At 34.3% G+C, this 27,500-nt stretch overlaps 1 protein-coding gene across 1 annotated transcript in view; it reads left to right on the top strand.

Moving 5' to 3' along the window:
• Positions 1-27,500, top strand: part of LOC135219216 (uncharacterized) — an 81,137-nt gene that overhangs the window by 860 nt on the left and 52,777 nt on the right. The gene's annotated exons all lie outside the window — the stretch shown is intronic.

The following is a 27,500-nucleotide window of genomic DNA, read 5'->3' on the forward strand; positions in this document are numbered from 1 at the left end:
TAAACTGTTTAGTGCTGTAGTGCTGCAAAGAAGCTGGTTTTTGATGAGTAATGTATACTGTGAATGAATTAAATAGTGCTGCAGAGGTGAAGATGTAGGAATGAATAACTTGATGAGTAAACTGTTCAGTGCTGTAGTGCCGCAAAGAAGCTGGTTTTTTGAGAAGTAATGTTTATTGTGAATGAAGTGAATATTGCTGCAGAGGGGAAGATGTAGGAATGAATAACTTGATGAGTAAACTGTTCAGTACTGCAGTGCTGCAAAGAAGCTGGCTTTTGACGAGAAATGTATATTGTGAATGAATTGGATAGTGCTGGATAGGTGAGGATATAGGAGAGAAATATAGTGAATAATGGTTTCGTGTTGAGATGGTGAGTTTTGAAAAGTAATTTATTTGTGAATGAATTGATGAGTGATGTAGAGAGACCGATTCATTTTCGGGAGTATTGTATGGAATGAATAATGAATGTATGGTGTAGTGGAGGTAAGCTTATTGTGAATAAATATGTTAATATAAGATAAATTAAGAATCTTGGTGAGAACTGTATGGAATGCAGGATGAATCTTTGCTGCAATGGAGGTGAGTGCTGGTGAGTAATGTATAATGAGATTAAACTGATTAGTGCAGAAGGGAAGGTGAGTCTTTATGGGAGGGAGTGCATGGAATGAATAATGAATGTTTGGAGAAGTGGGGTTGGGTTTTGATGAGTAATGAGTATTATGAATGATTTGATCAGTGCTACGAAGAAGAAGAGTGATTTGGGAGTAGTTGTGGAGTGAATAATGAATTTGTTCTGCAGTGGAAGTGAGTTCTGATGAATAATGAATGTATGGAGTATTGTGAATGATTTGATCAGTGCTTCGAAGATGAATGATTTGGGAGTAGTTGTGGAGTGAATAATGAATTTGTTCTGGAGTGGAAGTGAGTTTTGATGAATAATGTATGTTGTGAATAAATTGATTAGCTCTGCGGGGAGAGGAGTATTTCTGTGAGTAATGTGTAAAGTGAATAGTGAATTTGTGTCGGATGGTGAGTTAGACGAGAAATATATTACAGAATTAAATTGACTACAGCAGCAGAAAAAATTTTTTTATTTTTATTTTTTTTTATTTAAGAGAAGCGTATAAAGTGAATAATGATTCTTTGTTGGGTAGTACTGCATATGTGTGTTTTGGGGGGAATATTGTAAGAAGTGAGTTTATAAGGAGTAAAGTGTAAAGTGAATCTTGAATTTGTACTGTTGTGTACTTGAGTTTTGATGAATAATGCTTCATATGAGGTGCTTATTAAGTGTAAAATAAAGGAAGAAATATAAATTAGTATGCAGAGATGAGTACAAAGTATAAGGTTAAACAATTCATGTGTAAATGAATGATATTACGTAGGTGTGAGTTTGTTAGGTTTTAGTGGTTCAAAATAATTTATGAAATAAATGAAAGCATTAGTAATGCAGAGAAGGGGAGTGCCGTGGAGCATAATATATGAAAAATAAATACATGAGTTTGTCATTTGAAGTAGAGTAAAATGTACGAATAAAATATGAGTTAGCGCTGCAAAGGTGGTTGTTTAAAGAATTTAATATATAAGTAAATGCATTTTTTGTTGTAGGTAAAGTAAGTTCCTAATTTAAGCTTAAAAAATTTAAATTACTACATGTAAACGGTACTATATATATATATATATATATATTATATATATATATATATATATATATATATATATATATATATATATATATATATATATATATATATATATATATATATATATATATATATACGTATATATAGTATCTCCAGACGCAATATTGCAAGTCTGATTTCAGGAGGTTCCATGATACAATCTCAGTAACAGGCCATAATTTATTATAAAAAACGTTTCGCACACAGAACACGGTGCATCATCAGTCTGTGAGAAATAAAAAACAATTACATTATATTAATATATAAAAGGAATTCATCAAAGATTAAAATTGACATTAAAAAAAATTGTAAAAAAGCGTTATTATTTTCTAAAAAGACAGTAAAATAAACAAGAGAGAGACTACTGAAACACCAACCATCTAAGGTAAGGAAAGAAGAGGGAATGACAGAAGCTGAGGTCCCAGTCAAGACGAAAACTATGCCAGATATAAAGTTGAAGCCGAGGTGTTATTGTTTAGTGAAGGAACCAGCCTTTTTATGAGTAACGACTCTAAGGTGGTTAAGTGGTCTGGGTCCTTCGTATAGCCAATTGTGGAGAAGTGCTGCTTCAAGATCTCTATTTTACAAACTGCAGCATGATTTCTAATATTGGAGAATTCTGGTTGCTTAATTCTTTGACCTGTACGAAAGCTGAAACCCTTATGGCTGCAATATCTCACTTGCAGTAACCTTCGAGTCGATCCAATGTAAGAGCCCGGGCATCCAGGGCATGTGAATTTATAAACAACATTCGATCTCATGAAGGACTGCAAGCGATCTTTGAAATTAGAAAATGAACCTATTTTACGAGGATTATTCGAAATAAGTTGAAGTCGAAGACATGGAATTTCCTGTTCAATTATTTTTGCAAGTCTAAGTGAGAACTTGGTATCAGACACACACGGGACAGAAGCAAAGCACAGTTTCTTAGGAACATCAGAATTAGCTATAGGTGGTTGGAAAAATTATGTTAATAATTTATTAATGGTTCTATGGACTATATCTTTAGGATATGAATTTTTGTGAAAGAAGTTCAATAAAAAATTCCATTTCCTTATGAAATATTGGCCAACTGGAAGAGTATTTTAGTGTTCTATGGACTAAAGTGTAAATACTGTTTAGTTTGAAGGGTTTTTGGCATGAACTATAGTAATTGTTGGCTAATCCCGTATATGTCCTTTTTCTATACTCAGCTTCTTTCACAAAAATTCATATCCTAAAGATATAGTCCATAGAATCATTAATAAATTATTAACCTAATTTTTCCGACCACCTATAGCTAATTTTGATGTTCCTAAGAAACTGTGCTTTGCTTCTGTCCCGTGTGTGTCTGATACCAAGTTCTCACTTAGACTTGCAAAAATAATTGAACAGGAAATTCCATGTCTTCGACTTCAACTTATTTCGAATAATCCTCGTAAAATAGGTTCATTTTCTAATTTCAAAGATCGCTTGCAGTCCTTCATGAGATCGAATGTTGTTTATAAATTCACATGCCCTGGATGCCCGGGCTCTTACATTGGATCGACTCGAAGGTTACTGCAAGTGAGATATTGCAGCCATAAGGGTTTCAGCTTTCGTACAGGTCAAAGAATTAAGCAACCAGAATTCTCCAATATTAGAAATCATGCTGCAGTTTGTAAAATAGAGACCTTGAAGCAGCACTTCTCCACAATTGCCTATACGAAGGACCCAGATCACTTAACCACCTTAGAGTCGTTACTCATAAAAAGGCTGGTTCCTTCACTAAACAATAACACCTCGGCTTCAACTTTATATCTGGCATAATTTTCGTCTTGACTGGGACCTCAGCTTTTATCATTCCCTCTTCTTTCCTTATCTTAAATGGTTGGTGTTTCAGTAGTCTCTCTCTTGTTTGTTTTACTGTCTTTTTAGAAAATAATAACGCTTTTTTATAGTTTTTTAATGTCAATTTTAATCTTTGATGAATTCCTTTTATGTATTAATATAATGTAATTGTTTTTATTTCTTCACAGACTGATGATGCACCGTGTTTTGTGTGCGAAACGATTTTTATAATAAATTATGGCCTGTTACTGAGATTGTATCATGGAACCTCCTGAAATCTATGCATTTATATATATATATATATATATATATATATATATATATATATATATATATATATATATATATATATATATCGAATATTTCATTATTCTCAGTATGCAGGTAAAACCGCATACGATGTTTACATTAAGTTTTTTGGTTCTGAACGTGACCTAATCTTGTCTTTTAAATTTACATAATTGCCATACCTAAAATTTGCGAATTTATTAGTCTCACTTTCACACGTAACTAAGAAAAAATCAAGGGGCGAATTTATTTGTCTTACTTTCCCACGTAAATAAAAAAAAAAAAAAACTTTCCTTTTTTTGGGGAATTTCTTTTTTATTTGTCTCACCTTCCAAAGTAAAGGAAAAAAATCTTAGGGCTAATTTCTTTGTTTCCCTTCCCACGTAAATAAAAAAAATCATAGGACGATTTCATTTGCCTCACTTTCCCACGTAAATAAAAATAATCTTAAGGCGAATTTATTTGTCTTATTTTCCCACGTAAATAAAAAAATCTAAGGGCGAATTTTTGTCTCACATTCTTAGGTAAATTTTTAAAAAATCTGAGGGCGAATTTATTTGTCTCACTTTCTCACGTAAATAAACAAATCTTATCAGGGCATTACTTTAGTAAAGATAATTTGCTTGACTTTACTCTATTAAGGTGATAAAGAAAGCGTCCAGAGATGCGTATTATCGGGTCAACATTAGCTAATCGATTCAACGAGGTAGCTAGGAAGAGGCAGACCAGTGTGTATGCGTGTGTGTGTGTGTGTGTGTGTGAGAGAGAGAGAGAGAGAGAGAGAGAGAGAGAGAGAGAGAGAGAGAGAGAGAGAGTCCTGACCTTAAAGTAGACGTGACTTTTGTGAACCGTGTATCCGACCTGTTAGCTAAGACCTGACACCACTAATGTAAAAAAAAATATTTATTTTTCTTTTCTCTTATTTTTTATTCGTCATGGGAAAAATTCTAGGGGAAAGATTATATTAAAAAAATATACTTTTGGCCGTAGTAACGATTTAAAAAACAAATAGAAAAAGTTCTTTTGCGTAAAAACGCAAAACTGCGTAAGAGAAAAATAGGGTTTTGTACAAAAACTCTGAGAAAAATTAGGGATTTTTTTAGTTGATGCAAATTTTGACAAAAAAAGAAAAAAAAATTTAATTTACTAAACAAAAATGTTTTTTTTTCTTCGTTGCTCCCATTACTCGTTATTCTCTCTCTCTCTCTCTCTCTCTCTCTCTCTCTCTCTCTCTCTCTCTTCACTGGTATTCATTCTCTTCTCCCATCCTCTTTATTCTTTGTTTTATTTATACCTTTCCCATACCCACCCTCATCCTCCCCCCTCCTTGTTACTCCTCCCCCTTCCACCTTGGCATAACCCTTCTCACTGCCGACCTTTCTTCTCTGTCTCTCTCTCTCTCTCTCTCTCACTCTCTCTCTCTCTCTCTCTCTCTCTCTCTCTCTCTCTCTCTCTCTCTCTCTCCCTCCCTCTCTCTCTATCCTCTTAGATCCATCTGCCCTCTTTCTCCTTCCACACATTCTCTCTCTCTCTCTCTCTCTCTCTCTCTCTCTCTCTCTCTTGACTCCAATCGACCCCAGTTCTCTTGAATTCCTGGGTCGATACCACGTAGATCATTGGCCTTCTATTGACCTCCACCGTACCCCCCACCCCCAACCCCCGTCACAGACACACACACACACACACGTACACACGAACAATAACACGAAAAGCCGCAAACTGATACTGACACATATCAAGGATGGACAGGAATAATAACCCAGTTTCTTTATTGTCTGAATACAGGGAAGAAATATGATGCTGGATACGTAAATAAAATAGAAAAATTAAAATATATCTTATGGAAATTTTGAATTTTTTATGCTGATTATAATGATATGCATATCTCTCTCTCTCTCTCTCTCTCTCTCTCTCTCTCTCTCTCTCTCTCTCGCTCTCTAAACACACACACACACACACACACACACACACACACACACATATATATATATATATATATATATATAATATATATATATATACACCCATATACACACACACACACACACACACACACATATACACATATATATATATATATATATATATATATATATATATATATATATATATATATATCTCCTTTCAGTATGCATGCATGCGTAATACTTTATGCATATACGTATATACATACACGCATGTGCTCTGATAAATATCTAGTGATATATGCGTGCTTATCCAAGAACAAGCATCTACAGAGAAGTATTGAGCACCTTTCGTTCGATAGATAGATAGATGGCTAGATAGATAGCGACTCTCATCCACCTGTCAATCATTCGTGTCAGCTCAGGGCCATCTCTGTTCGTCGATCCATTTTCTGAAATCGTGCGTCCTTTCGTAATGCGTGTCTGCCGACTGGGGAGGAATGTTTTCCATTAAACCCACTATTACAGCTGTAATTAATTTATTCCGGTGTCTTATCGTCCGGTTAGTAATGGGATTATAATCATTTAGTTTTGGCCTTCCGGTAAATTCTTGCGTTGAGTGGCGTGTTGTTAAATTGTTGCTAAATTGTGGGTCTGTAACTTGTGCTTGTGTCTACTGCATGCAATATATGTCAGTAGTTTGTCATTGGTGATTTTGTAAAATCGTTTTGAATTGTATTTTTTATTGTTAAGTTTTTCGTTTCGTAAGGAAATTTTTTATATTCGTTTACTCGTCACAAAATATACTTGTCCTACAAGCATATATAGTTTTTTGCAATACATAAAAGTTATTGATATCTTTGGAAATTAGCAGCATGAAACGTTAAACTGTTTGGTGATTTTGACGAATTTACGCGGATTATATCCCTGTCATTAACAAAGGCCCAATTTACGCAAAGTATATGCCTGACTTTACTTAAGTAAAGAAATTTGACTGTATATACTATTATGAAATAATTGTAAATTGTAAATGATAAAAACAAACAACCGTTTCTTCATTTTTACGAATTCACGTAAATGATTTGCAAGAGTAACCAGATAAAGGATTTCTCATATTTACAATAAAGAAAATCATTTAAACGATGACTCACATATTTACGCAGATTTTGTACGTGATGTAAATTGAAGGGGGCAACTTTGATCAAATTATTGAAAATATACTTGTAAATTGTAAATGAAGAAAGCTTACTGATCCGTTTCGTCCATTTCACGAATTTACGCAAATAATACTTCAATTTAAAAACAGTAAAGACATCTGATCATATTTGCGATTTAAAAAAATAACGAAATTGTAAATAATAATGTCATTCCTACTCGGCTCAAAAAACGCCAATGCTGATATTAACAAAAGCGCCAAAAGAATAAGAGAGAAAAAGATTAGGAAACGAGAGAGAGAGAGAGAGAGAGAGAGAGAGAGAGAGAGAGAGAGAGAGAGAGAGAGACCCGAAACCTGTAGGTATCTCTCTTGCTGAAGTGATCCGCGGAGAATCGATGCTTGGTTAAAATGCCGGTTGGTTGACCCATCTTGAATGACGTCATCGCGCCAGGGGTGTGTGTGTGTGTTTTTTTTTTTTTTTGCCTTTTACGGGGGTGGGGTGGGGTGGGGAGGAGTTGGGGGAGAGACGGAAAGGGGCGGGCTGGGGCCAGAGAGTTCATTCTTTGTCTTTTCCGGGAATGGAACCGTGTTTTATTTGCCCCCGAATTACGGAGTTCTTAATCGGTTCGTCCGTAAAGAGAGAGAGAGAGAGAGAGAGAGAGAGAGAGAGAGAGAGAGAGAGAGAGAGGAAGGAAAGAAGGAAGAAAGGAAGGAAGTCGACGATTTTGCATGGAAATGCCCTTTTGCCAAGACTTCTTCTTCTTCTTCTTCTTCTTCTTCTTCTTCTTCTTCTTCTTGGTGACGTTTTGCAAGGTTTTGTGCATTGTTCCTCTTGTAGGTTTCATTTTTTTTTTTATCAAAATATTGATTCCTTTGTGAAATACGCTTTCGTTAAGCCAAATTATGATTGGTGATTTTGTACGTTTTTTCATTGTCACGTTTGCAATGTTTATTTGTTTTTTTTTCATTGTCACATTTGCAATGTTTATTTGTTTTTTTCATTGTCACATTTACAATGTTTATTTGTTATTACTTTTATGAATATCATTTTTCTCCAGTGATCTAGTTACTAAGATTTTGATCGAAAATTGTAATCTCAGTTACCATCGTTATATTTAATTCTTAATATATGTCCCGTCTATGTTTTTTTATCATGTCACGGTAACCTTTTTCTCTCTACCAGTGACGTTCTGATATGAGCAAGGTTTGTCTGTGTGTTTTTCTGTCAGTTACGAGGATTTCGCAAAAAAAAACCTACGCATTGAATTTACGAAAGTTCCCCCATTAACAAGCCTTGTGACTGACGAGCAAGTTTTGGCAAAAAATGGAAAAATCCTTGTTCTAGGTGACTACACCTTCATTTCCAATATGCAAGAAACGAAGCACAGGTGATTTATTAGGAATTTGTTTAATCCCGAAGACAAATCACCAATCAAATATGAGCTCATTTTGGGCGATGATGTTGGCATAGGTGTGTCCTATATATTGTATATTTATACTTTTGTCCGTGCGACTGCTGTATTGATGTCTATTTATTTTTAAAAACAGTCTTGATATCCCATGTGCTTTTTGTGTTTCAGTTTGTGGCTTTATAAAACTCTCTCTTATTAGTAATTAGTATCCTTGATTATGATAAGTTACGATTTTACACAATACATCCAAGACCAATTTAGTGAAGAATCATGCAATGCTAAAGAGAGTGACTTATTATTAGTATTTTTGTTATTGCTTTTTATTTATTCCCTGAAACTGTGAGGAGTTTCAGCTTTCAAAACTCTCTCTCTCTCTCTCTCTCTCTCTCTCTCTCTCTCTCTCTCTGAATACTTTTCCGCTCCCTTGCATATCCTCAGGGTATTTCACTGGAACACGTGAGTTATTTGCAAAGTAACCGGCTGTCGGCCAAACTCTCTCTCTCTCTCTCTCTCTCTCTCTCTCTCTCTCTCTCGTGCGCTCGCGTGCGCGCCGGGAAGCGGCCGACACGTGTGCGTCTCATTATCCACCTCAGTGAAACGGGAAATATTTGTTCTTTTCTTCCTCTCTTCCCCAACCCTTCCATTCTTGCCCCTCCCCTTTCTTCCCCAACTCCTTTCTTTCCTTCTCCCCACCCCCTTTCTTCTCCTACTCCTTTCTTTCCTTCTCCCCCTCTCCCCTTTCTTCCCATGTTCCAACCCCCTTTCTTCCGTTATGCCCACCCCTTTTTTTTCCTTCTTCCAACCATTTCTTCCGATCTTTCAACCCCCTTTCTTCCCCTCTTTCCCTTCCCTTTTCTTCCCTTCTTTCAACCCCATTTTTCCCCTTCCTTCAACCCCGTTTATTTCCTTCTTCCCATTCCCTTTTCTTCCCTTTCTTCCCATTTCCCCCTTTCTTTCTTCCCATCTCCCCCTTTCTTCCCTTCTTCCCCACCCACTTTCTCTTCCTTCTTAAACCAGTTCCTTCTTCACCACGCCCCCTTTCAAGCCCCCCCTTATCCCTTCCTTTCCCTCTCTTCTTCTTCCCTTCTTGCAACCACCTTTCTTAACTGCTCCCCTCCCCTTTCCTTCCCTCCCCCCCCCTCCCATTCCTTCCCGGCTCTGGTGTCTGTCCTGAAATCTATGAAAAACAAAGACGTCATGAAACTCCTTTGGTCTAAGACACTCGGCAGGCGCTGAGATGTGTATGTCTGTATATTTATACACACATGCGCGTGTATATGTGTTAGTATGTTCGGGCGTATGTAATATATCTGTATGTAAACCAGATAACCGCGAACACTTAATTTACAAAGTAAATAAACCCTCTTAATTCTCCCCCTCCCAGCGTTTGATCAACACCCGAAACCGATACCAGCAGTCGAAGTAATTGCTTTGACCTACCGGTCTGGCTGGTGGGTTGGTCAGCCCTCCACCGCCCACTCTTGTGCTGGGGGGGAGAAATGCACTTCCTCCTCCTCCTTCCCCTCCCCCCCCCCCTGCCCCTCCCCCCCCTATGTTTATCGTGATTACCCGCCAGTTCGTACTTGGTAGTTGCATCTCGTTCATGTTGCTAATACGCTGAATGACTTACTAGACTAGTCCAAACCAGACCAGTCCTCTCTCTCTCTCTCTCTCTCTCTCTCTCTCTCTCTCTCTCTCTCTCTCGCCGTAGGAGCTGTAACGTCGAAGTTGTTTGCTTCTTGACTTTAGATTGTACGGTGATGAATATGTCTTTCATAAGTTATTAATATATATAGTATATATATATATATATATATATATATATATATATATATATTATATATATAAGAAAAATCTAATGATTATTAGTTTTCTCTTTCGTGATTATTGGCATTTAGTTTATTGACTTTACTTTTGCTCTAGTGATTGATGAGTAATCGTATTTCACATTCATTTTGTGTGTGTTTTTTAACTGTTCCATTTTAAAAAAGAAAAATAAACAGAAAAAAAAGACGTTAGAACTCCAGTCTCATATAACCTTTAGAATCTGAAAAGGTGCCGAAGGCAACTGCAGCAGAGTGAATAATTTATTTGAAAGCATTTTTCATTCCTGCGGCGCCACTGTGATGAATAAAATTCCTGTCTAGCTTTTCAGGGACTGCAAGTAATGGCAATCACATTTAAATTTATTCATGTTTATATTTAGGCAAATGAAATATCCCTCAGTGGCCCCATTCCTTTCAGTTTATCGCTGCTATTCATAGTACCTGATAAATAGAACGCTTTTATCATAGTGTACAACCCTTACATTTAGTCTGATTTATGTTTGGACAATGAATTATTGCTCATTACACCGTTTATTTTCGTTTTATTTCTTATTTAAGTCCTAGATGCAAGCTAACACTTGAACTAGATGTAGATACAATATACAATTCATTTTTATTCATTCCTTATAAAAATTCTTGATACTATATACAGTTCATTTTTATTCATTCCTTATAAAAATTCTGGATACAATATATAAATCATTTTTATCCATTCTTTATAAAAATTCTAGATACAATATACAATTCAGTTATTCATTCCTTATAAAAATCCTAGATACAATATACAATTCATTTTTATTCATTCCTTATAAAAATTTTAGGTACAGTATATAGTTCATTTTCATGCATTCCTTATAAAAATTCTAGAAGCAGTATACAATTCAATTTCATGCATTCCATATAAAAATTCTTGATACTATATACAATTAATTTTCATGCATTCTATATAAAAATTCTAGAAGCAGTATACAATTCATTTTCATGCATTCCATACAAAAATTCTTGATACAATATACAATTCATTTTCGTGTATTCCTTATAAAAATTCTAGATACAATATACAATTCATTTTTATTCGTTTCTTACAAAAATTCTTGATACACTATACAGTTCATTTTCATTCAGGCCTTATAAAACTTCTAGATGCAATATGCATGTTTGAGCTAGATCTAGATACTATATCCCCAGTTGACGTAAAATGTATCATTAAGCCATTACTCCTCATGGTGTGAGCACACCTCAATGGAGGTAAAAGGATTGGATGATTGTTAGTGTCCGTTTGCCAAGTGAATAGCAAGCATACATAAGAGTTGAGTGACTATCAATATGCCATTACTATAATAGATTTGCATCAACCGGGCATTTGAAAGCTTGTCCTTACGACGCTCCTGATTGGCTGTTGATAAGCCAATCACAGGGATGGAAACTCTCAGCCTCTCGAGAGAGTTCACACGGGCAGGATGCATGTTCCACCTCTCCTGAGGGATACGTTTGAAAGAAGTATCCCTCAGGAGAGGTGGAAGATACATCCTGCCTATGTGACCCCTCGAGAGAGACTGAGAGTTTCCAGCACTGTGATTGGCTTTTCAAAAGTCAATCAGGGGCGTCGTAAGGGACGGGTCTAGACATCAAATGCACTGTTGATGTGAATCTACTATAGACATTATTGAGCTAAGATTGTTTGGGAGGCTAGCTATGAGACACGCGATTCAGAATTAGGTCAAAGTATGGTTCAATTTTAACATTGTGTTTCCATTCAGAATTGGCTCTTAAATGTTACAAATTTTGAGTTCTAACATCTGGTGATGATTGATGGACAGGTTATGATGCATTCAATAAAAAATCAATTTATATGAAAAATCAGTAGAAACCGAAATACAGTATTCATTTTGAAATTTTATTAACTAGCTTTAAAATTATTACTTTTTGAATTTCAAATATTTCCTTCATTTTAATTGATTGTTTCTTTTTATTTGAAAATGCATAGATATCTGAATGACAGAGTTTTCAATTAATTCGTTCGTAGACGAAGGCGATCTCGTGTTACGTATATTTTCGTATTTTTTTTTTAAATTGTGTTTCTTTTTATATGCAAATTCATAGATTACTGAATTATTTAATATTATTATTATATTAATTGTTTAAAATGAATAAAGTTTCGAACTAAGAATAATTTCAGTACCTTATCAATAACCATCCTCCATTACGATACAAAAAACGTAATTACCTGTTATCTGGTCTGATAATTACCCTCCATGCTCTGTCCTTGCGTATACGCTACGCATAATTAAGAGAGAGTAATTAAGATGATATCTTCTACGCCCTCACGGTACACCCCCACGCGTCCAGTAAGGACACTGGAACTAAATGTCAAGTCGACATTTCTTGTAGAAAGCAAAGTGCATTTCTCGTGAGAATTTCTCTTCCTGAAATATGAGACGACATTCTTGGGTGTTTCGTAATGACCTGCTCGTCTGTTAACTCTGTGACGTTTTAACTTCACATAAATTGGATTTTTGCAACGATAATTGTATTACTATATTTTAAATTAATGACTGGAAATGTGGCTCATATATAGAGGAAATTCTTTAAAGTATGAATTGCATCGACACTTATTTAAAGTAAGTGAACATTTTTACATTGTACATCGTGTGTATTTATATATATATATATACATGGTAGGGTATTAGATATATATATATATATATATATATATATATATATATATATATATATATCTATATATAATGTATATGTGTATATATATATTTATATATTAAGATATATATATATATATATATATATATATATATATACTACTAAACATATCTATATAAAAATATATATAGTCTGTATATATATATATATATATATATCTATATATATATATATAGTATATATATATACATATCATCATCATCATCATACTATAATGGGCGTAATGTCTGTCTGTCTGTCTGTCTACTGTCTGTCTGTCAGTCATTCAATCACGGCCAAACGGCTGGTCAGATGGGCATGAAACTTGGCAGGGTTATGGTGGGGACTCCTAAGATGGTTTGTAATGGGGTTTCATCCAACCTAACCCCCTCCTTTGTAGGGGGTGGGGGTGAGAAGGGATTCCCTGGAACGGAGCTGTTTCTGGCCATGAAACGAGGATGGTTATTCCCGTAGACTTAGTTACTTTACGATTTTTCATACGTAATTTCTGTACAACCTTCCCCTGAGAAAGTCGCGAATATTTCAGCTCGGACACAATAGAAGATGAAAATTATCATCAATATCCGCAAGATTTTTTGAATAACTTGAATCCATCGGGACTGCCAGTGCACAAAATAACGTTGAAGAAGTACTGCCCAGTAATGTTGCTTCGGAATTTCGATCCTGCCAATGGACATAATAAAAAGGAAACTGACAAGTTCCTACTTTCTACTCTTGTTTGGAAGACACAGAATCATAAGAGCATTTATCAGTAGCCATAACGCACTATTATTCGTATCACCGTTCAAAGTAATTGACAAAGAAACGGACCAATCAAGATCCCTGTTCCGTTAAATGAAAGTCACCGACAAGAGAGAGAGAGAGAGAGAGAGAGAGAGCCATTTGAGCCATTTAACGACATTAATGCACTACAATTTTATAGTTTTATCTTGCTATCGAAAAATGAGAGAGAGAAAGAGAGAGGAGATAATTTGTGATTTGAGAGCTAAGTAATCCGATAATCCCATCACCGTCTTCGTTACTTGACTTACATTGAGAGAGAGAGAGAGAGGAGAGAGAGATGAGAGAGAGAGAGAGAGGGAAGAGAGAGAGAATCATTAAAAGAGAGTAAACAATAATGAATACGAACTTCTTTTCGTTCATTGATCGTCCCTTCACTTCTTTTAAGAGAGAGAGAGAGAGCGAGAGAGAGCGAGAGAAGAGAGAGAGAGAGAGAGAATATAAATTGAAAAGGGGAAACACAATGAATAGAAAATCTCTGCGTTCAGTGATCGTCCCTTGAAATTTACATTACAGAGAGAGAGAGAGAGAGAGAGAGAGAGAGAGAGAGAGAGAGAGAGAGAGAGGGAGACTATTCGTGTAATCGCCCTTATTTAATATTGCTGAACAATAGTACAAATAAATTTTTCACTTCTGCACCGTATTTTATCATCCATCGTAGTGGGTAAGTTTGCTATTATTTTATATTATATATATATCTTATATATATCATATATATATATATATCTATCTATATATATATATATATATATATGTACTATATATATATTATATCATATATCTATTGCATATAAAATTGGGTATGTCACTTAAGAAAAACCTTGAAAGATGTAATACAAGATTAACTTCACAGTCCCTTAACTCTGCGGAAACGTAAATTAGCTAAACCCGCCTCCCCCCTTCCCCTTCCCCTTACCCATACCCTTCCCCTTACCCTACCCTTTCCCCTTCCCCTTCCCCTTCCCCTTACCCATACCCTTCCCTTCCCCTTCCCCTTCCCTTCCCCTTACCCTCCCTTCCCCTTCCCTTCCCCCTTCCCCTTCCCTTCCCCTTACCCTACCCTTCCCCTTCCCCTTCCCCCACCCCTTCCCTTCCCCTTCCCCTTACCCTACCCTTCCCCCCCCCTTCCCCTTTCCCCTTCCATTCCCCTTCCCCTTCCCCTTTCCCCTTCCCCTTCCCCCCAAAAGCACCGAACGAACCACGAGTATCAGATAAACCCGAAAGGAACAAGATGCAATTCCATAAGACCCGCACAGAATAAAAAAAAAAAAAAAAAAAAAAAAAAAAAAAAGCAGTCTGGGCGAACGGTCTTTTCCCATTTGCAATAACAGGAATACCGAAAAAGTTTTGGGCCCCCCCTCACGGGCGGGTCTCCCCTCCACGCCCCTTACCAAGCCGCTCCTTCCCTCTTATTCCTGTTTTATCGAACTCATTTTCAAACGTAGCCATGAAGAAAAATGCCAATCTACCTTTTGGGGAAAGACTTCCATCTCTCTCTCTCTCTCTCTCTCTCTCTCTCTCTCTCTCTCTCTCTCTCTCTCTCTCGGTCTACTCTCTGGACGACGAGGGACTGGAAAGAAATATGAACTGCCCCGCCGTATCATTTGCCAACTGCTGGTTGGGTGAAAATGGGGTATTTCGGATTCATTGATGCGTTTTGCTTCGTATTTTTGGGATTAATGTTCAAAATGTTATAATACCATGTACCCCCGCCCCCCCCCCCGACCCCCCCCCCCCCCCCCCCAAAAAAAAAAGAACACTAATGTACTCATTATAATATACGGATATATATATATATATATATATATATATATATATATATATATATATGATTTATGTATATGTATGTATGTATATATACGTGTGTGTGTTCATTTGCATGTGCATATACATACTAGCAACACGCAGAATGTCACCACAGAGATGTACGTGATAAGGATCTCCAGTTCAAATCCACACACGCACACAATATATATATATATGTATATATATATATATATATATATATATATATATACATATATGTATATATGTAATATATATTATAGTATATAGATATATGATATATATATATATAAATATATATATAGATATATATATGAGAGAGAGAGAGAGAGAGAGAGAGAGAGAGAGAGAGAGAGAGAGAGAGAGAATCTCAGTTCAACATCCTCTGGGACCTAATACACACACACTATACCTATTTGTATGTATATTATATATATATATATATATCTATATAGTATATATATATATATAGAGAGAGAGAGAGAGAGAGAGAGAGAGAGAGAGAGTAGAGAGAGGAGAGAGACCTTGCGGAAGGTTGCATTTCCAACTGCAGTTACAAGGATCAATATTTCTCGCTAAATATTCTTCCTGGTTTAACTGCAGTGTTCGAGAATTTAATGTTGCCCTTCCCTCCATCTTTAACAAGAAGACACAGAGGTGGGGTGGGGAGTCTTGTCATAATCTATTAAAGAATGAACATTCCTTATGTTGAAAGAATACTTTGTGTCTTTCTACCAGTATTATATGTATGAGTGATTGAAAAGTTTTAGATGTCTTTTCTTGGTGATTTCAAACACAGCTTCTTTTCGAACAGGGGTTTTTTTCTGAAATATTTACAGTTTGGGATAAAAGTAATATTTTTTTATGCTCATATTATGCGCTGAAGGGGTTGTTTCTTTGTATTTAGTTTCTTGGTCAATGCTGTAATACTCTCACTTCAAATCAATAGAACGTACGTAGATATTATCTCTCGGTGTTAGTACAAGTAACATTTTATTAACGGGTTCACATATAAGTATATATTATTATATATATATATAATATATATATATAGATATATATATATATATATATATAATTGTATATATATAATATCTGATATATATATATATATAATATATATATAGTATATACATATATATTATATATTATATATAATAATATATATCTATATATATATATATCTATTCTATATATATATATATATATATATATATATATATATATATATAATAATACATACATATGTATATATATAATAGATTATATACTATATATATATATATCCAATATATAAATATATATGTGTGTATATGATATATATATATATATATATATATATATATATATACATATATATATTATATATATATATATATATATATTATATATAGTATCATATGTACATATATACTATATATGTATGTGTGTGTGTATATATATATATAGTATATATATATATATATATATATATATATAATATATATATACACCAGATATATACTATATATGTATGATGTATATATATGTATGTATATCTACGGTCATATATATATATGTATATATATATATATATACATAATATATATATGTATACCAATGAGGCCTATTCTCACCTCCTATACCACTTCTAATTACAAAATTGCCAAATTTCTTGTGCCTCTCCTAGCGCCTTTAACTACCAATATCTATATATATATATATATCTATATATATATATATATATATATATATATATATATACGTATACATGTACTATATATATATATATATATATACAAATATATATATAGATATAGGTATATCTATACCTGTATCGATATTATATATATATATATATATATATATATATAGAGAGAGAGATGATAGAGAGAGAGAGAGAGAGAGAGAGAGAGAGAGAGAGAGAGAGAGAGAGAGAGAGCCGAGAGAGAGAACCTCTTAAATGCAAGTAATCTCTGCCTTCCTTCTTCAAGCCTTCACAAGCACAAACCTTTTCACTAAGAATAAAGTCGTAATTACTGGGAGAGAATAAGATGAAATTTAACCACTTTTTTTTTTACCCGATTAATATTTCTTCTTTTCATTGATCAACAAATCATTGGCTAGTGACTTTTGACGCGGGCAAATGAAGGTCGAATGTTCGTTGATCACTTCCTGCTGGCTCCAGGAAATGAACTTTGTGTTTTTTTTAGCCTTTTTTTAAAATGTTATCGTGATTTTTTTCTGATGTGAATTTAATTTATTGTTTTTCATCGTTATATATTTGGGTCGCGTCTCATTCATTGTCGATTACATTTTTCGTTTTGATATATAACTTTTTTTATTGTTATTCTGCTTAATTTCTTGCTTATGTGAATTTAATTTATTTTTGCTTTCTACCTGATCAGTTGTTCATCATTATTCAATACGAGTTACGTCTCATTCATTGTCGACTACAGTTTTCATTTTGTAAATAAACGTCTTTTATTGTTATTCTGCTCAATTCCCTGTTTATGTGTATTTAATTTATTCTTACTTTCTACGTGATCAGTTGTTCATTATTGTACAATACGAGTTTCGTCTTTATTCATTGTTGACTGCATTTTTCATTTATTCAAGAAACTTTATAACCCTTTGTTTAATATTGTAATACTGTTAATTTTTATTTATTTTTATTTTATTCATCTTTTTTACATGATCGGTTGTTCATTTTTATATAATGCGAGCTTTGCCTCATTATTAGTGAATTGATTTTTCGTTTTACATATAAATCTAGTTTTTTGTTGATTGAAAATCATATTTCTTTAATCAGATTCAAAATTCACTGTTACCTTTCCTTAACTTTTATGTTTCTACATGATCAGTTATTCATTATTATACAATGCGAGTTGCGCCTCATTCATTGTCCACCAGAATTTTCATTCTACAAGCAAAGTTGATGTGCCTTTGTGTGGTATTGTTTTTGTGCTCAGTTTCTTTTTTATGTGAATTTAATTTATTTTTTACCTTCTACGTGGTTGGTTGCGTCTCATTTACTGTTGAACAGATTTTTCCATTTTAGTAAGTTTCAAAGTTGAACTCGCATATTTTATTGACTGAAATCCACATTTCTTTCACAATATTCAAAAAAAAAAATACTTCTTCACTTCACGCGACGCCTCAAGCCTGTTTGCAACATTCACAACCCGCATTCCTTGCAAAGTCGACTACGGAGTTAAATGTGACCTAATGTCGTGACAAGATCAGCGGGGTCACAGGCCTATTTTTAATTTTGCCTAGACTCTGCGTGCAAAGCATTATCTGACATCAGTCAATAAAACTTCGGCTTCGTCCTCTGACTCATGAACTTCTTCGGAACTGGTTCGAGGCTTCGAGTCGTGTTCGTCATTATAAAAAAAAAAAAAAAAAAAAAAAAAAAAAAAAAAAAAAAAACAGTTAAAGAGAGTTGATTAAATGTAATAATGTTTCGCAGTCTCAAAAGACGAAGTTATTCTTGTTAATTATTCAGGACGTTTTTTTTATAATCATCAACAAGCTCAGCTAGCGGCATTAAATCAAATTGCATTGTATAAATCTCGCGTGAAGCAGTTATTAGCGCTAATTATTTCGGAGGTTTAAGTAATAATCCTTATGAAAAGCAGTTACTCGTGGTAATTACATAGCTGTCTTATCTAATAACCATTAACAAAAGTAGTTATTATTGGTAATTATTTCTGGTGTATAATTTAGGAACCAAAGGATAATGTTATTAGTGTTAATAATATAAAAGCAATAGTATTTTAAAATGAATCAACTTGTAGCTGCATAATCTTGCTCTAGATATTAGATATAGAGTTTGTTAATTACAGAACGTGAGCGTAATGACTGTTATTTACAGACTTAATTTTACAGAATGCAGAAAAAATCGGTTAATTCTATTGATGTTAATAACTGAAAAGGTTTACTGGGTATTCATTAGAAAAAAGCAGTCAGTGGCGTTAATGATTCAAGAAGTTTACATTTTAATCTTTTGGAAAAATTAATTTTTTGTTGATTACTGCAGAGGTTATGCTATGGTCTTCAGGAAAAGTAGTAATGAGGGTAATAATTCAAATGTTTTTTAATGTAATTCGACAAATCAACAAATTAACAGTGGCAGACACTTAAGAGGCTTAGTTGATGTCCATTAGAAAAGCAGCTTATAGTGTCAATTGCATGTAGATATTAAAGTTTTAAGTCTTCATTAAAAGCAGTTATTAATATTAATAATTATTGACGACGTGTAGTAAAAGCAGTTATTAATATTAATTATTGACGAGGTTCATCTTTAGGAAAAGCAACTCGTAGTCTTAACTATACAGAAGGTTCATCAGACAGTCTTTAGGAACAGCAGGTAATTTTGTTAATTATTCACGAGGTTCATTTGAAATTTTAAAGTCTAGGAAAAGCAGCTGTTTGTGTTAATTATTCAGAAGATTCATTTCAACCTTTATAAAATGCAGTTATTGACGTTAATTATTCAGAAGGTTCATTTGAAACTGTAAAATGGAGTTATTAGGAAAATCAGCCCCCAGTGTTAATTATACAGGAGGTACATTTGAAACTATAAAATGCAGTTATTAGTGTTAATTATTTAGGAGACTCATATGATCATCTTCAGTAAAAGCATCACTCAATGTTAATTAATCACGCGATTAATTTGAAACTTTACAAACGACAGTTATGAATGTTGATTATTCAGGATACTCATTTGATCATCTTAAGTCAAAGCAGCACTGAATGTTGATTAATCACGTGATTAATTTGAAACTTTACAAACTACAGGTATGAATGTTAATTATTGAGGATGTTCATCTGATTGCCTTCAGGAAAAGCAACGTTCACTGTTTATAAAGTTGCTTTTGTTAATTATTCATTAAGTTCGTTTAAAACTCTGCAGGAAATACCGCGACTTCAGGGCAGAGTGAGATAATGAGGGCTGTCAGTCACGGTGATGACGGAATAATAAACTTACGGATGACTCACGCAGGAATACAAAAAGTAAAAAGAAAAAAAAAAAAAAAATAATAATAGCAAGATAGATGAAAAGGTCAATAAAAGAGAACAAAAAGAGGAATACTAGGAAGATAGAAGATAGAATGGTGTTGGTAGTATTGGGGTTAATAGGAAGGTAAACAGAAAGCCCCCAAAACTCAGATAGAAGACATAATAGCAAAATAGAAGAAAAGGTAATAAAAAGAGAGTAAATAAAATAGGACGATAGGAAAGAGAACGATGTTGGCGATGATAAAGATGATAGGAAGGTAACAGGAAGGCCGGCCCCCACCCCCCAAATAAAAAGGAACAATAGCAAAATATAAGAAAATGTAAAAAAAAAAGCGAGTAAATAAAGCAATAACAGCACGATAGGAAAGAGAACGATGTTGGCGATGGTAAAGATGATAGGAAGGTAACAGAAACCCAAAAAAAATAAATAAATAAAAATACAGAAAAATGAACAAATAAAGAAAGAACATTATATAATTTTAAGGTTAACGGAGTGGTCACAGAAATAGAAGAATATTGGCTCTTAATATTTCCAGCAATAAATATTATTTCCGTTGTGAATATAAATAATTAAGGCAGGCAAGGAAAAAGGATAATGATGTAAACAGGATAACCGAATAGTTTTGGGGATTTCTAAAGGAAGGACAGTATGGTTTTGAAATTAGAATGAAAATAGATTAAATGTGACAGAATGATATTTCATTTATTGCTTCCAGATATTGTTACGTATGACGTCATACATTCGAGTGACGTTGGAAAATATAAAGAACGAAAAAAGTGCAATTAATAAACAAAGACAGTCTTTATAATATATGCAGGACATCACGGAGATGAATGCCATACTCTCTCTCTCTCTCTCTCTCTCTCTCTCGCTTTTCGGTGGGGCACAGATCATCTTGGATGGGAGTTGATGGCAGGTGCCAAAGAGAATTCTGCCCCACCCCCCCCCCCCCCCCCCACCCCCACACCCCCCCTCTCCCCACACCAAACCACTTGCTTTCGTGCTGATCGATGAGGGTTAGGCATTGTGGCACTTCCGGTAGATGGCCCCGGGGGTTTGGGGGGGGGGGCCGTGTGGGGGTGGCAGTGGGTGGGGTAGGAGGGAGGGGAGGGTCTAGTTGAGAGGGGGTCATGGGAGTTTTGAAGGGTTGGGTGAATTGGTGCTGTGCTGAGGAAGCACCTCTCTCTCTCTCTCTCTCTCTCTTCTCTCTCTCTCTCTCTCTCTCTCTCTCTCTCTCTCTCTCCTTCATTTCTTCTTTCTTTTCTTCTTCGGTTTAGTTATATTTCTTCTCTTGTCTTTATCCTTCCTCTTTCACACTATTCTTTCTTCTAATGGTGTTCCCCCAGTTGCATTCGTCTTTATTTTCCCCTTTCTCTCAGCATTCACTTCTTCATTTACTTTATTTCGCTTTTCCTACCTCTCCCTCCAAACTCACTGCCTTTCATTTGTTTAGACAAAATGAAAGAACAAAATTGAAATATATAGTAATTAAAAAAAATTCTTTTAATATTTCCAGTCACTGAGATCAATGTCTTTAATTAAAATTCAAATTAAAAAACCTAAAAAGCGGGAAATAAAAATTAATAACGAAACTGCCAAATAGAAAATTGAAATGCTCGTCCCAGAAGAAGTCTGTGACGTGACTTGAGATGAATGATGGTCAGTGATCGATTAGGAGTGATCACTTCCTGTATATAAGGATCACTTCCTGTACGTATCGATCACTTCCGGGATATAAGGATCACTTCCTGTACATAAGGATCGATGAGTAATAGGAATTTGTCCACCTCAGGTAGTTGCAGCTAAATGACGTGACGTAACTGCGAACTTGGGCCATGTTTATCGATTAGGGTCCGGGATGAGACACTTCCGGTATCAGATGTTATCAGTTGAAGCCAGGGATTCGTTCATTGACGGTGATTGGTGGTCGATTAGGTGTAGGAACTGACCACATAGGAATTTATATATAAAGGTTGATTACGGGTTATGATCGGAGATGGATTGGCCAGTCCTCGAATTGTTTGTTGATGGGAAGGTTTTGAATGTAGCATTTCCGGTAGAATGTGATTGGGTGGATTATTGGAGTATGACACTTCCGGTAGATGCTGATTAGTAAGGATTGGGGATTGGACTGTTTCCGGTTGATAATGAAGGATGGTTGTTAAAGCTAGGTATATGTGGTGTTTGAAGCTCATTTTTAGTCTGGGCTTTGACCCAATCTAGTAGAAGCTAATTTACATTAAGGTTCTTTGCAGTGTCCCTTCGGGCCTTAGCTGCAACCCCTTATATTACCTTCACTGTAGCTCCATCCATATTCTCTTTCAGCCATCTTGCTATCCACCTTCTCCTAACAGTTGTTTCGTAATGCACCTGCGAGGTTTTCCTCCTGTTACACTTTTCAGACCTTTCTACTGTCAGTCTCTCTTTCAGCGCCGAATCACCTCATAGGTCCCAGCGCTTGGCTTTTGTCCCAAATTCTGTATCCTATTCCACTGAGGATTAGGCACTAAACCATTTTTGGTAGATACTGGCTGATTGGAGGTTTTAGCTGATACGGAAAGCGTTGTTGTTAATTATTAACAAAACAAAATAATAATAATAATAATAATAATAATAATAATAATAATAATAACAATAATAATAATAATAATTAATGATCATAATAATAATAATAATAATAATAATAATAATAATAATAATAATAATAATAATAATAATAATAATAATAATACCTTTATTCCACAATATTACAGTGGGTATTCTTTCAATGTGCATTGGATTAAAATGTACATAAAATGTTTGTTCAAAATTTAACCTCTGCTGATTAAAGTAATATACACAGATTGCATTATGATTAGAACAACTAGCTTTCACTTCCAATCTCGGAGAGTAGACAGAGCAATCTAATCTTCAAGTGAAAAAAAAAGTAGGCAGCCAAACCTTCCAGGCTAATTATATTCGGAGTACCTGATGGCAATTTTCTCACACGTCATTATTGCCAAACACCACCCACCAACCAAAACAGACTCTCTTAACATCCTCCAACTATTCCATTCTCAGACCCAGGAATCGTATGGAATACGATGAATTCCGGGAATGGAAGACGGCCGAAGCCAGGCGAGTAATTTGCTGATGGAGACAGCCTACATGTCTGTTTTTTATATATTTTCCATATTTTTTTTTTTTTTTACTTTCTCAGATGCTGGAAAACGAAGCACAGTTCGTCTGCGTGCATCTCCTAGGCCTGTGTGGCGTTCAGATTTAATCATGGAATGTTTGCGTTTATTTGGAATGACAGTGAATGGGAATTTTTTGGGGGGCTTTGTTGCAGAGATGACAAGGAGAGTCATTTCTGTTGCAGAAGTATCTGGCCTTTAGTATTCCACTAAGCATGGGCATTGATCTTCATGCAACGAGCATTTGAATGTGTAACATATTCCTGTGAACAATCTTGGCACCTTCGTACGAGGGAGGATTGGTAAATATACATTCTATATATATATATATATATATTATATTATATATATATATATATATATATATATATATATATCTATATATATATAATATATATACTATATTATATATATATATATATATATATATATATATATATATATATATATATATATATATATATAATTTCCAACCTGTATTCCAGCATTGACGTTTTATAATCTATTTACTTATTTTTCTTTCTGATACTGATTCTTTCTGTATTTCCTGTGGCCTTCTGGTATTTCTTTCAAAACAACGCTATATTGATTGGAAGATTAAATTTTAGATCAGTGGCTTCCTCTAGGCTAATTCCATATGAAGTGTGGTTTGTCTTCTGAGTAATAATAATAATAATAATAATAATAATAATAATAATAATAATAATAATAATAATAATAATAATAATAATAATAATAATAATAATATCTCTATATTTTTTAAAGCTTGAATTTCGAGTCATTGAGCCCTCTATGTTCCATATGAATATGGGTTTACCGTTTTAATAATAATAATAATATAATAATAATAATAATAATAATAATAATAATAAAACTTAGCGAAAAAGTTTTGGGATTCAAAGTAACTTTAAATAAAAATTCACCTAAATTTTGTACCTGTTTCAAAGCTTCACGTTATTCACGAATAGCCTGAAATGAAGTTGACCTGACTCCCCAAGGACATATAAGATTAAGACAAATATCCAAAAAGACTGTACCCCCCATTTGACCCCCTTTCCTTCGCGTCGGGTCTTAAGGGACTCCGGCTGACGCCAGAAGAATTTGAGGACCCCACATAGGCCTAAGTCGTGAAAGAGGAGGGAAAGAATTAGGTCAAGTTCTTGGTTGGATTGCGAGCTGATATATTCCCTGATCGTCTATTTCTCTTTTTCTTATCGTTACGGATATGGATAGAGAGAGAGAGAGAGAGAGAGAGAGAGAGAGAGAGAGAGATTCCTTATAAAAGATTATATTTTGTTAATATGTTTATTATAATATATATATATATATATATATATATATATTATATATATTATATATATATTATTTAGATATATGTGTACCTATTTTATATATATTTATTTAATTTTTTTTATATATCTATATATGTATATATATTATATATATATATATAATATTGAGAGAGAGAGATAGAGAGAGAGAGAGTAGAGAGAGAGAGAGAGGAGAGAGACCTTACCTTACAGACCTTACAGTTCGTTCGGGTTGCCCCAGGTCCCTCAGTGTGAGGCGCCTCTAATGTCTACCAGAGAGTTGCTAGTACATCTTCGGTATATTTGCATCTTCCAATCTTGGATGGTCTGGGATGCAGTTTAGATATTTGTCGAGCTTATTCTTAAACACATCTACGCTCACTCCTGATATATTCCTCAGATGAGCTGGCAACGCATTGAATAGACGCTGCATTAATCGATGCTGGTGCGTAGTGGATTAATGTCCTGTGTGCTTTCCTTAGTTTTTCCTGGTATAGTTTTGGGCACTATTAATCTACTCTGCTTGCTCTTTCTGATATTTTTAGTTCCATGATATTTTCTGTTATTCCTTCTATCTGTTTCCATGCCTGAATTATCATGTAGCGTTCTCTTCTCCTTTCTGACTATATAATTTTAAGGATTGTAGTCTTTCCCAGTAGTCTAGGTCCTTAAATTCTTCTATTCTAGCTGCAAAGGACCTTTGTACACTCTCTATTTGTGCAATATCCTTTGATAGTGTGGGTACCATATCATATTGCAATATTCAGTGGACTACGAACATGTTTTATAAAGCATAATCATGTGTTCAGCTTTTTTCTTGTTTTGAATGTCCGTAACAACATTCCCATTTTTGCTTTATATTTTGCCAACCAAAGAATTGCTATTTGATCATTGCATAACATGTTCCTATTCATCATCACACCAAAGGTCTTTAACTGCTTCCTTATTTGTGATTGTCTCATTATTAGGTCCCCTATAGTGCTTATCTTTCCTTCTGTCTCCATAATTTATTGATTCAAATTTATCAGAGTTAAATAGCCATCCTATTTACCTCTGCCCAATCATATACTTTGTTAAGGTCCTCTTTAGAGCGTTCCTATTTCATCACAGTAATTTCTCTACTTATTCTTGTGTCATCAGCAAAACTACTCACTACCGAATCCTTAACATTACTGTCTATGTCTTCAATCATAATAACAAAACAATATTGCAGCTAGCACCGTACCTTGTGGCACACCGGATATTACCTTGGTTTCATCCGATTTCTCATCGTTTGCAATAACTACTGTTTTCTGTTGTGTAAAATTTCTGTTAACCATCTTCCTACTTTATTCTACGATAGTGTGTTTTCTAATTTTCTTTGCTAATATATTATGGTCTACTTTGTCAAAAGCTTTGCAAAGTCTAGATAAAACACATCTGTTTCATTTCCGCTTTTCATATTTTTGAACTATGTTCTCACGGTGGACTAACAGTTGTTTGTGTACTTTTTCCGGGTACGAAACCGTGTTGTCCTATATTAAACAAATTATTTTTTATTAAATGTTTCATAATATTTTTCTTCTTCATTACCCTTTCATATACTTTCATAATATGTGATGTTAGACTCACAGGCCTATAATTACTTGCCTCTAGTCTTGATCCACTTTTGAAAGTAGGGGTGATATATGCCTAATTTGTGCTCATCATAAATCTTGCCTGTATCTACACTTGTCTTAATAATATTGCAAGTGGCTTTGCGATAGAATGAACTACTTTCTTTAACAAAATAGCAGGGACTCCATCCGCCCTGCAGCAGCTCCATTTTTAATTTTATTCATTAATTGCCTGCACAGTATCAGCTTCATTAATTTCTATGTCAGCTAAATATTCACTATTTTTTCTTCCCTTCCCTTACTTCTATCATTATCTTCATTATCTCTATTCTAGGGGTGAATTATCTCTTATATCGTTCTGCCAGTATGTTGCAAATTTCCTTTTTTTCATTCTTTAATCTCCCTTCAATTCTCAGAGGGCCTATTTCTATTCTTCTTTTATTCATCTTCTTTCGCATATGAGTATAATAGTTTGGGGTTTTGCTTGATATTTATAGGGTTTTTTCTTCCAAGTCCCGTTTTTCATTTCTTTTGATTGTATAATCTTTTGTTCTGCATTTTAATATCTTAACTTTTTATGTTCTATAACTTTCCATGCATTTTTTTCTTTTGCAAGACCTTTTTTCCACTTTCTGATTTTCTGGAACAAGATCCTTCTGTCTCTTGGTATGCATGAATGATGTTTACTTTTCTTCTTCGGTATATATTTTTCCACTATTTTCTCCAATATTTTATATAATATCTCCGTATTTACCCTTATGTCATCACTTACGAAAATGTTATCCCATCTTTGTTTAATTCTTCATTAACTTTCTGACCATTTTTATATTTTTACTGTAGAAGTTGTATTTTCCATATCCTTCCCCACTTTTTCATTTCTTGCTTATCTCTATTTTCACTTGCTTTGGATGAACTGTTAATTCTATGACATTATGGTCTGAAATACTCGCATTATAAACTATTTATTTCTTTAACATAATTCATCTCGTTCACAAAATATACTAGGTCTAAAGTATTTTCCTTTCTTGTTGGCAGGTGATTTATTTGTTGAAT

The sequence above is a fragment of the Macrobrachium nipponense genome, chromosome 19 (assembly GCF_015104395.2).
Source record: "Macrobrachium nipponense isolate FS-2020 chromosome 19, ASM1510439v2, whole genome shotgun sequence".
Taxonomy (NCBI): Eukaryota; Metazoa; Arthropoda; class Malacostraca; order Decapoda; family Palaemonidae; genus Macrobrachium; species Macrobrachium nipponense.